This window comes from Protopterus annectens, chromosome 6.part1 (genome assembly GCF_019279795.1).
Source record: "Protopterus annectens isolate FY-2018-M chromosome 6.part1, PAN1.0, whole genome shotgun sequence".
NCBI lineage: Eukaryota > Metazoa > Chordata > Ceratodontiformes > Protopteridae > Protopterus > Protopterus annectens.
This window is the reverse complement of record NC_056738.1, coordinates 422959650-422971945: the sequence shown is the minus strand read 5'-3', so window position 1 is coordinate 422971945 and position 12296 is coordinate 422959650. Positions and strand designations below refer to the sequence as shown.

Below are 12296 nucleotides of genomic sequence, written 5' to 3'. Positions count from 1 at the left end.
CCAGCAGAGCCATTGAAAAGATCCCTGGGGTAAACTTGTTTCCCTTCCACTCGTCAAGATTTCTTTTGAAGAGGGTTAGCGAGGAGTTCTGCCTAATGTAGATTGGAATCTTGTTCCAGAGCATGGGAAGTCTCTGGGACAGGAATCTGTCCCTCCAGCACTTCCTATTTACTGTTGTGGTGAGGTTTAGATCCCTGGAGCATGTGGCTCGAGGGGATATGGTTTTCTTTAGGTGGAGCATGTCCATCAATTCTGGGTTGGACATGGCCTTGTACATCAGGCAGAGATCACCTCTGAGTAGGCGGTATGCAACCGAGTACAGCTGGAGTTTCTTCAGTCGAGCTGCATTGGGCATCTGCTTGAGGCCAGTGATCCTCTTGGTGAGGTACTTCTGTGGTCTTTCCAATTGTTGCAGATGTCTTGTAAGGTACATTCCAAATGGGGCATTGTACTCTATGATGGGTCTGATGAGTGATGCGTAGAGGGGCCCAATGACCTCTTTCGATCTGGATGCAAACCCTTTTGTGATTAGGTGGGCCACATAGAAGGATTTTCTAACCACTTTGGCAATGTGATTATCAAAGGAGAGGTTGCTGTCTACTTGGGTCCCCAGATCCCTTATTACGTCTTCCATTTTTAGGGGGCTACCACCAATGTGGTAGTTTGTGAGTACTTTGTTTTTTCCAAAGGAGATGACTATGCACTTTTTGTCATTTAGCTTGAGGCCATGGTTTTGACAACAGGTATCTGTCTCAGTGAGACCCTTTCGGATGATGTTTGTGTCAGCCGGAGAGTCAATTACAGCCCCTAGTTTGCAGTTGTCTGCGAACTTGGTCAACCATAGTCCTCATATGCTTGCCTGTACCTCTGAGAAGTATATGCCGAACAGGAGAGATCCGAGGACTGAGCCCTGGGGAACGCCACTTGTAACCGGTTTAGAGTCAGACCTAGCACCTGCAACTCTTACCATGTGGGTTTTGTCCATGAGCCAGTTGGCAACACATCTCGTAACGTAGGGGTTTATGTTCAGGCCGGTGAGCTTGTCTATAATACCTGAGTGGGGAATGGTGTTGAAGGCCATTGCGAGGTCTAGGTAGGTTGTGTGGACCACCTTTCCCTCGTCTATAGCCTTGGTAACTCTCAAAGAAGTCCATCAGGTTTAGGAGGCATGATCTGCCCTTACCAAAGCCGAACTGGGTAAGGTCCAGTGTTTTGAGGTTTCCTATGTCTCTGTTAATGAGATCCATGATCATGCACTCCATAGCTTTGCAGACCAAGCTAGTCAGGCTTATAGGGCGATAGTTCTCGGGGTCCATTGTGGCTCCACCTTTGTGGAGCGGAATAACCATTGCTGTGCGCCACTCTGTGGGCACGTAGCCTGTGGAGAGGCTGAGTTTAAACTGTGTGTTTAGGTGGGGGTTAATTCATCTTTGAGCTCGTGTAGAACGCAGCCTGGGACACCATCTGGTTCCATTGATGCTATGTTTTTTGGCTTTGGAGAGGACTGTTTTAACCTGAGTGTCTGTGACTTCAGGGGCACTACATTCTTCTGGTATAGTTATGGGCCTTTTTGGGGGTGAGGGGGGTGAAGTTTGCCCTGAACCTGTCTGCCAGGATGTTGGCTATATTGGTCGGTTCAGTGTATTTTTGTGCCATTCTGCACTAACTCTGAGCAGATCTGAGAATTGCCACTTAGATTCTTGACATAGTTAAAGAATGCCTTGTGGTTATCTTTGGAGTCCATGGCAGTTTTTCTTTCGAAGCTAGCCTTGGATGATTTTATGAGGGAACATAGTTTCTTGCAGATACTAATCAGGGATGTCTTCCCTTCTTGGGATTTTACTCTTTTCTGTACTAGTTTCCTCCTCCTGTTATATAGCTTGTTTATGGCAGGGATCCACCAGACTGGTTTCCTTTTCTTGGAGGAGTGAGTCTTGGTTTTGTTTGGGATAGCACGATCCATGCATTCTTGTAGGTGCCCGTAAAGTGCATTAGTAAAGGATTTTGCAGCTTGGACAGCATTATCCTTTACCATGGGGGCTTTGAAACTTCCCACCTCAGTCTTCAGTAACGTGAAGTTTGCTTTTGAAAAGTTTAATGGTGGTTTCTTTGACCGGGGGTGGTGGCGGAATGTGGATATCCAGAGTGATTAGTTTATGGTTAGATCTAACCAGCGAGGGGTTGACCTCTGATGTGGAACACCGGTCGCCCATGTTGTTGATGACCAGGTCCAACATGTCACCTCTGGTGGGGGTGTTGACCAGTTGATCCAGGGCGTTTGAGTTTATAAATTCTAGGAAATGTTGGGCAAGGGAGTTTGTACTTGAATAGTTCTCCCAGTTAATGTTTGGGTAATTGAAATCACCCAATATCAGGGTGTTTGGTAGGACCTTTGTTTCCCGGTGTTTTCAGGAATGCGGAGTGGGTGTCCTGGGACATGGTGGGTGATCTGTAGCAAGCTATAATTTGAATAGCAGTTTTGCCTGTTAGTTGCACGTGAATGATCTCTGAAGCATTGTGCTGTGCCACTAACCTGGAGGTGTGGGTATCCTTGATGAATATGGATACTCCCCCGCCTTTTGTATTTCGGTCCGGGTTTTGTGGCCGAAATGTATGGTATGAGTTGTAGCCTGGTAGTGCTGGGGTGCTCTCTGAAGCCTTAAACCAGGTTTCTGTTACTGCACATATATCGATTTTCTCCATAATGAGGAGTGCCTCGAGTGCGTGCATTTTGAGGTTTAGACTTCTGGCATTGAGTAGCGTTACCCTCAGTTTTTTGTTACTTGTGCTGTTTACGGAGGTGGGTTTGTCTTTTGAGCCTTGCCTAAAAAAGGCACTATGGGGGTGGCAAGGGCCTTGGCCAGTATTCAAAAGCCTAAGGGTTACAGGCGTAAGCCATCTCTAGTGAAGCAGCGTGGCTTGTCGAGCATGTCATCCCAGGCTGACGGACACTGGACCCCCTTTGAGTGACACCAGAAGCTTAGCCAATTGTTGAAATTGATCATTTATTTCTCTATACTGTGGTATCATTCTTGGTGAGGGCAGGATACCAGTCAGGGTCATACCGGCCTGGCCTACGTGATCAGAGAGCTCCTCCATGTCTCTTTTCATGTAGTCCATGGAGGTATGGCTCAGGTCATTCACACCAACTTGGACAATGATAGCATCATATTTGTACTTGTTCTGGAGTGACCTGAGTGCTTGTGTTATGTGGCGGATCCTAGCACCCGACAGGAAGCTAACAGTAACCTTCTTGTTCAGCCGAATGAGTGGGACGTCAGTGTGCCTGACTATAGAGTCTCCTATTACTAGTGTGTTGGGTATGTTATTTTGCCTTAAGGGCTGTGATTGTGTGGTACACTGGTTTTGTAAAGTATATGTTTCATGGTTTGTGTTGGGGGGTGGAGGTTGCTTGGGTGTCTGCTTTGGAGGTCTCTGTTGCTTTTGCAGATTTTTATTTAGAGACTCCGAGTATGTTTTTGTATATTTATGTGTGTTTTTTGCTGGTGGTGGTTTCATAGGTCTATGTGAGACTGGTGGTGTGATCCAAGTAATTCCCTTCTCCTCTTGACTGCTTGGTCCAGTCTTGGGTTAAGAGAGCTTAGCCTCCAGTTTGGCTGTATAATTGCATCTCTCGCATGTATTGGTGTTTGGTGGAAGGAGGAGAGGGTTTTCTGCATACATGAGGCAATTGGTAACATTGCTTCAAAATGCCCAGATTCACCAGTTGGACTGGAGAGTACACCTGAAACTGCCCTTTGGACATGCATGGATACCAGTGAACTGTTTTACTGATTTGGCTGGTAAGGTTGAATAGAGAGCATTGTCCATCTCTAGAATATAGGGGGGGGGGGGGTCTAGTGCTAAGGTTTATTAGTGCTTGCTATAAGTTTTGAGCAAGTGCCGGGATGAGAAGTGAATGGTTTGAGTGCTTAAGTTGAAAGTTTGTCTAGTTCCAAGGGAAAAAGTGAAGAGTAGACTTTGTGGAGCCAGGAATAGTTATACCCTAGCTAACTGATGCTGCCCGGCACGCAAAACCACACAAATGCAGCTTTTATAGCAGGGAAATGAAATAGAGAGAAATTAGCCCAAATGGCCAATAAACTACTAATTTCTGGGCTGAAACTACTCCTCCAGGGACAGATAGGCTACTCAAAGCTTGCTATCTCATAATGAACACAGAAACTTCCTTCTATCCAAGTAAGGCATGGGCAAACACAGAAACTTGTAACACAGCCCTGAATTCAGCACTAACCTGAAAACTGGAATATACTAGCTTAGAAAGGTGGGAAAACAAGTATATTTTTTTTTTGTTTTTTTTTCAGAAAATAAAGCAGATACAATAAAAAAAAAAAAAAAAAAAAAAAACTTTAAATGCACAGAAATGGCTATCACACTATGCACTCCATAATTTTGTATCTGATGATACGTAAAAGCTAACTGATCTAGAATATCAGAAGTCTGTTGAGAGGCTGCTGCAGTATTACGGTCTTGCAAATCTCCCCATTCCTTGCAAAAACTTCTGGACTTTATCAGCAGGCCTCAGTTAGAAAGGTTAATCAGTGGTAGCAGCAGGCCTCAGTTAGAGAAAGGTTAATCAGTGGTAGCAGCATAATGGTGTTTAACCTGCACTGCTGTGCTGTCAGTTTGTCCTTAATGTTAAGTCTCATTGCTAATCTGAAAGTCAGAATATTAGCAAGAGTCCCATAATTCCTCCAGAGGCTGCTTATTCATATAGGGAAGAAATGAACTACCCGGTGCCACTTTGCACTCTGTTTCTCACTGCATTTGACAGCTACATACCCATTCCAGTAACTTGCCATAAATTATGTATTTGAGGAACTGGCATTGAACATTCTCAGCAATGCCATTCTTGTTTTTGAGCAGCGGGAGGAGTTCTGGAACAAATCCCCAAGTCCAGAAATCTTAGTAAAATGCCTTAACCACCATGGACATGGGCAAATCCCTTCAAGTAGCACCTGGAAAAAAATAGGTGGACTGCAAAGGGGCATCAGTCTCATTAAAGTATTTTCCCGGCAAGACACTTCTAGAGGAATATATAGGCTATTTAGTCTTCCATTAAGTTATAAGCTCTGCAGATGTTGCTTTGTAGTATACTTCCATTGATTTCCAGTACACAAGGTTAGTCAGACCCATCACTGGGTGTGAAGTTCATTTTCCTTGAAAATGGAAAAAGTCCCACATATATCCTTGTTATTAGTGTCCACAAATAAAGCCACGATATGAAAATCACTTGCCAGCTCCAGCCCCCAAAGCCAGAAAATCAGGAATAATTTTGAAGAGTTTGCATGCCTTCACTGCTGGATAGTTTTAGAATTTGCAGCATAGCATCATTTGTGAGGGGAACCTCTCCCCACTTCAAACTCCAATCCAGTGGCTATCCTTCCAACTTTCTGTAACTTGCATGGCCTACCTGGAAGATTATATCCTACCCACCCCTGTTTCATTTACTTGAAGCTTTAGTGAAGTAGAGGCTTGTGCATTGAAGGCATACCATTTCTGACCTGTTAACTTTCAAATGTTGAAATAAGTTGCTTATGTTATGATACTAACCTAATATTCACCTTATCCCCTCTTTGAGTTATCCCTTCAATGGGCCACAACCGTACCACGATGAACTGTCTGCCCATTTTTTTCTATGTCCTCCAAAAGCATTTCTAAATTCCCTAAATCCCATTAAGATATGAAGACTCCCTAGAGAATTCCCATCCAAGATCACAACTTTGAAAATTAACAAAGAGCATATCTCCCCAGGGCTACTGGCCATTGACCCACATAGCCATATACATTTACCAAGGGTAAAATGAAAAAGACTGCACTAAGAAAAACAATTTATAAAACGACCATCTGTCACCAACACGCCCACAGCCTGTGCAGCACCTAGCCATATGATACATGTGATAAAAACTTAAACCATTTTGTTCAGGTTGCCAGTGCTGTACATGACCTTTCCATGAAACTGGTCTCTCTAAAGACAATCTTGTTGACGTCTTCTATAAAACCAATCTTGCTGACCACTTCTATTTACTAGGATGCAAAGAGATTATGCAGCCTTCCGCAAACTTCAACTAGGGGCAGACATTCTCTCATATTTCTACCCGGTCAGCCTTATAAGTAGAAAAATCATATGTGTGCCATAGTGAGAGCCCATCATGAGCTAATGGCCCAGTTGCTGAGTTGACTGCAGAAATGGAGGATTGAAGAGCCTTCTCTGCTCACTTTCCTGTGGGGAGAGAAGATTGTTTACACAGGGGTCGTGGAAAGGTTTGAATTGTTGTTGGGCCAAGGGCTGCAGAAGATTTGCCTGTCAGGGGAAATGGCAGAGGAGTGACATCACCATGTAGGTGTGTGGGAACTGTCCCTAGTATTTTGGAGGTCTCTTCCTCCTCATGATATTCCAAGCATGTATAGAGGCCAGGTCAAGCAGAAATTCCTAGCTGAGCCAGCAGTTGGATAACCCTCAGTGCTGCTTCACTATGGTACAGTGATAGCTTGCACCTGTGCTGAGCCTGTTTGCTTCCTCTAGGATAGGGGCTGTCCTGGCAGAGTAATGGCAAACATGGGGTTGCCACATAATCTCATAAAACCAGGTGGATGAAACAATTGGGAGAAACTGAAGACAGTAGCTGTTTGGAATGAAAAAAGTTCCAAGCTCCTATAGGCCTGCTTTATATGTAGTAAAACAGTCATTTGTACACGATACCATGTTATTTGCTCAGAAGGACCCCCCCCCCATGGGTGGCAAAACAAATCCTAGGGAACAACAGCCATAGGAACCTGCAACCATAAATACAAATAGTTGGTATTCAACCCACAAACAGTGCCTTGACATAAAAGGAGCAGACCAGTTTAATGTAAGTTCCTGCCTTGTGCAAAGCTATTTGAAGGGAATCCCAAAAATGATGTACCCTATCAACATGAATATTGGATAAAAGTTTGAAAAAGACCTATGGCAGCTATATAAACTTTCTAATATCCCTGCATGGGGCTGTTTCAGTCAACATGTGTTTTTGCATAGTAAAATTAAGTACGTGTGGTACCAACTGAGACAGATCACCCATTTTTTAAGTATCCTAACAGAAAAAGGAATTAGTGGAACAACTGGGAGGGAGCAGGAATAAAAAGTCTATGGAAACTGTCCCTATTTTCCATCTCTTTCCCAATATATATTTAAAGTAATCCAACTGTTGACTGTTACCCATGCTTTTAAATGAGGACTTGTCTAAATGCAACTTGTCAGATACCAGATGTATACATTTATCATTTCTGTACAACTTGTGGAAAAATGTCACAGCTCCCCACCTCCAAAAAAAGTACTAATCTTTGAGTAATATATTTGGTATTAAAGTATGATAAAATATGCAGCTGCGCTGTTATGCACTTCTTACATTTCCCCATTTTATATGTAGCAGATAAGTTTAGTTTGACATGTTATGAATTTTAATTTTATCAGTCCAGTCTATCTACTGCTGGATACCTTAAGTTCTGGTCTTTACCGAGACTCTTTGACAGCATGTTGCTGTTTCAGTCAGTACACAGATAATTGTGGTTTACTTTCCCATCCCAGACTCATGTCAGTGGTTCACCCAATCCAAAGATGCTCAGAAAAGCAACTGCAAAAGCCAAGCACATAGGGCTGTGCTGTGTTTGTGCATAGGCAAGGTGTCTTCCTCTGTGTCCTTGGTTCAGGAAGAATTTTTAATTGGGTATATCAATTTAAGAAGCCAATGGCCAACAGTCCTATTGTGGAGGAAGATATGGGGTTCACCGATGCCTGCATGACCCTTGATGGAGATCCAGGACCTTGCAGGCTGTAACATGTAAAGGAGGTAGAGAAACCCAACATCCAGCACATGACGTGGATACATGCGACATGCTTACTAACATGATTACATTTCATTCTCTCTTTTAAGGATCTTAATTGGCCAGAACTAAATCACTGCCAACACCTATCTACCGCTTTTCTTTTGAGGTCTCACTTTCCTTGTAGCTGCAAGGCTGTGAACTCTGAAAAGTAGAGACATCCTCCAGAAAAGAGATTTTAGGATAATCTGACATGAAATGCAGAGGTGCTCAAGGAAGGGGAATAAGGGAAAAAGCTAGACGTAAGTGTTTAGTGCAGAACAAGAATGGAATGGAGTATTAAAGGCATAAAGTAAAGCAGCTAAACTGGGTTCCTGAACTGAGCCCCATTTTGAGGTATATGGAGGAGGACGATGCTTGATATCATTGCTGCAGCAGTATTTTGGGTGTATGGGAAATGGTCACAGTTGAATGTCAGTCTGACCGGCCAACATTGTAGAGCTTTGGACAGACTGGTCTCTTTCTCAGACTAGCGACATCAGTGATGCAGTGTAGAAGTATGATCTTGCCCATACCATCTTTATTACTTTTTGCTAACTTTCAGGCATTCAATCCTCAGTGTATGAAGGAACTTATCTAACCTGTATCTATTGATTTGGATGCTTCCAGTAGGCATTTGCCTATCTTCATGTTTTCATTTGTACATCTCACAGGAAATTCCTCAGATTAGTAGGGAAAACAAAATTCCCCATTCATTTTCATTCAGTTTGGTTTAAGCCACTTCATCAGGTTTCACGAGGTGCATAATCCAAGCATTGTCATGTATCAGTTCAAGGGGCAATCACATTTTCTCTTTTGGACAGGTACTATATGAGGATAACTCTCTCTTTTTTCTAACAGACAGCTAGGACAGAACGTTTTACAGATTTTTATGGGCAGCTGTAAACTGGTAAAAAGCCCTATTTAATGCCTCATAGTGCAGTTTCTGCCACTATCCTGGATGCAGCAATAGTGTTTTGTAATTCAAGAGAAAGGGGAAGAAATTATGGACTTGTAGCATTCCATATCTATAATGGCTCAAGCCCTCTTCTAAATTATTTTGCAGTTAAGTTCCTAAATGCATATTGCCCACTTTTAGCAAGTAATTGTAAAGGTGGAAAAATTATGTATGTACCAAAGAAAACAAGAAGGAACAACTTTGTCCAGACCTCTATTCCACCTTGAGGTTGGAGGAAAAATAGTTCTTCAGGTTAAGCTGACAGGCTGGAGTAGACTGCATCAAGAAATTTGAAGTGTAATAGTATATGCTGTCTTCAGAAAAAAATATACTTCTATCCAAAGCCTACAAGTGTCAGTGCTTTAGATGTTCTTCGTCTTCCCTTGCTGCAGTCCTGACTATTGGGTATAGTCCGCGTCCCAGTCGGCCCGAATACCAGAGTATAAGGCTGACGTCGGTCATGGCGCCTTAGACTGACGTCAGTACGTCAGGGTACTAATGCGCATGACCGACGTCATTTCCTCAGTCTTTTTTGCCGCATGGTCCGATGCAGAAGCAATTTTGCGAGTGCAGGTTGGCGTTCTGAGATTTTCCGAAACCGGAGTTTCAGACCGAAACAGAGTTGGCTAAGTAACCCGTTAGAACATTTTGGTTTTTTCTTGCCTCAGTATTTAACCGGATGTCAGAAAAAGTGAATAACTGTATTTCTTGTGGGAAGCAGATACCGCATAGGGATTATCATACATTGTGTATACCTTGTTTAGGGCCTGAGCACGACGTTGTGGGTTGCCGCTCTTGTGCTAGATTTAACAAGCGCACTATTAAGAGGAGGCTAGATTGTGCTAGGTTGGTGTTTGGAAAGCGTTGCAATTATAATATGCCGTCGGATGCTCCGACGCCCGCTTCATCCAAGAAGCGCAAGGACAAAACAGTGAAGCCTAGGGGTGAGGAACCGGCAGTCCCGGACGTCGGTTCTTTAGTAGGCTCAGTGGAGCCAGAGGTTTTGCCAGGAGTCTCTATGGAGTCTCAGGCTGATACTTTACTGTTACAGGATGTGCCCTCTCAGGAGGTAGGCCAGGCTGAGGGGGCTTCGGAGGTAACTGTTCTTCCCTCTCTTCCCAAGGTAGTTAGGGCCTCTCCTTCTGTTGCCAAAGCTTCTTTTAGAGGTAGACCGAGTTCAGCTTCTGTGGGGGCTTCTTCAAGCATTTCAGGCTCTGTGCCTAAGAAACATATGCTTAAAATGGCAGAAGATTTGATTACTCTGATTAGAGGTTCTATGCCCCCGCCTGATAAGAGGCCTAGGGTGGAACAGGAGTTTGATAGTTTTGAACAGTGTTCACAGGCTTCAGAGTCTTCTGTGGAAGACTTACAAGAGTTTCCTACTTATTCTGATTCTGATGTGGATGATTCCACTCCTACAGCTTCTCCTCCTGAGGATTTTTCATTTTCAGAGACTCTTCACTCCATGAGGGAGCACTTTAAATGGGAAGGCCAGGATTACTCTGATTCCAGGAAAAGGCTTAGGGAATTCTTGTTTTACCCCAGCATAGGCCTTTAGCTATTCCTCCTGTGTTGAATGTGGTGGAGGATGTTTTGCAGAGGCTTCCTGAACCCTGACTCCTTGCCTCCTGCTCCTGTTAAGCCTGATAGGTATTATAGGGTGCCCGAAGCTCATAAGTATTTGTTTAAGAGTCCTAGGGCGGACCCAGAAACTGTTTCTCAGGGGCCTAAAGGTGTTAAAGCTTCTGTGGTTAAAAATCCTGTACCCTCTGATAAAGAGGCAAGGGCTTTGGATAGGTGGGGTAAGAAAGTGTATACTTCTTCCACTCTAGCCATGAGGGCGTTGAATTGTCAGTTTCACATGCTGAAATTTCAGAATTATCTCCTTTCACAATTGAAATCTAAGGTGGATGCTTTGGCGGAAGGTATTGAGTGTAAAGAATTGCTGGATTTGGTTCATGTGTCTGAACAAGTGGGTAAGCATTCTTTGCAGTGTGGTTTTGATGCTGTTCAGGCCTCCTCGAGGGTGGCTGCTACTAGTTCTGTTCTTCGCAGACATGCCTGGTTGAAGGATCAGAATTTAGCTGAGCATGTTAAGACCAGGATTTTGGATGCTCCTTTACAGTCTGATGTGTTGTTTGGACCGCCTGTGGAAGCAGTTTTAAAGAAAATGGAGGACAAAGCTAAGTCTATGCAGACGGTTAAAGATTTTTTGCAGGTGCAGCCTCCGAAGTTTAGTAGAAATTGGCCTGCTAAGGGGTGGACATATCCTGCTTATGGTTCCCAGTCTAGGGGTAGGTCTAGACGTGGTAGGGGCAGGGCTCAAGGTTCATTTAGGCCTAGATCAGACAGTTCACCTGCTCAGACTTCTGGTGAGGGCAGGGGTCAGTCCTTTCGTAAGCAGACCCAATGACCTGCCTTTTCAGCTGCCAGTGGATTCTCGTCTGGCAGCTCCTTTGGGAGGAAGACTGTCTCTTTTCAAAGAAAATTGGGATTTAATCACTCAAGACAGATGGGTGCTGGATATCATTCATCACGGTTACAGATTTTATTTCCACACGATGCCCCCTTTCAAGGGCATGCCAGATGTTCCTCCTCCACAAAGAAAAGAGGCTCACAAGCAAGTTTCTCAGTTGCTCCAGATAGGGGCCATTCAGCCAGTCCCTGTGTCAGAAAGGGGCTTCGGATTTTATTCTCGCCTGTTCCTAGTCCCAAAGAAGGGGAACACGTGGAGACCAATTTTGGATTTATCTATCCTCAACACTTATTTGGACATTCCCAAGTTCAAGATGTTGACATTGCAACAACTGTTACCTCTGCTGGGCAAGGATCACTGGATGGTAACTTTGGATCTCAGGGAAGCTTACCTTCATGTGCCTATAAGGCTAAGTTGCAGAAAGTATCTGCGGTTTCGAACTGGAGATTTTCATTATCAGTTCTCTGCATTGCCCTTTGGCTTATCTACTGCGCCCAGAGTATTCACGAAGGTTCTGGCTCCAGTGATAGCTTACTTCAGGCTTCAAGGCATTCAAATCTATCCTTACTTGGACGACTGCCTGATTCTGGCTCAAGAAAAGGAAGACCTTCTACAGCATCTGGAATATGTCATAGCAGTGCTAAGATGCCTAGGGTATTCTGTGAACGAAATAAAGTCCAGTCTAGTACCCTCTCAAGACATGTGCTTTCTGGGTGTGAGACTGAATACAGCAGCCCAGATGGCCTTTTTAACCCCGGACAAACAACAGAGTCTGTCACTTTACTTCCATCAACTATCTCATCAGTCCGTGCTGACTGCAAGGACAGTCCTTCAAGCATTAGGGTTCATGGCATCTTGTATTCTGGTGCTTCCCAATGCCAAACTGCATATGAGGAAGCTGCAATGGTATCTCAAAAATGTCTGGACACAGCACTGCCAGGATTTGGACACTGTCATTCAAATAATACCTTGCCTTCAGAAGGAATTCTTGTGGTGGGC

At 44.0% G+C, this 12296-nt stretch overlaps 1 protein-coding gene across 2 annotated transcripts in view; it reads right to left on the bottom strand.

Annotated features, from left to right (window-relative positions):
* Positions 1 to 12296, bottom strand: part of LOC122805610 (BTB/POZ domain-containing protein KCTD3-like) — a 2987990-nt gene that overhangs the window by 1894595 nt on the left and 1081099 nt on the right. The gene's annotated exons all lie outside the window — the stretch shown is intronic.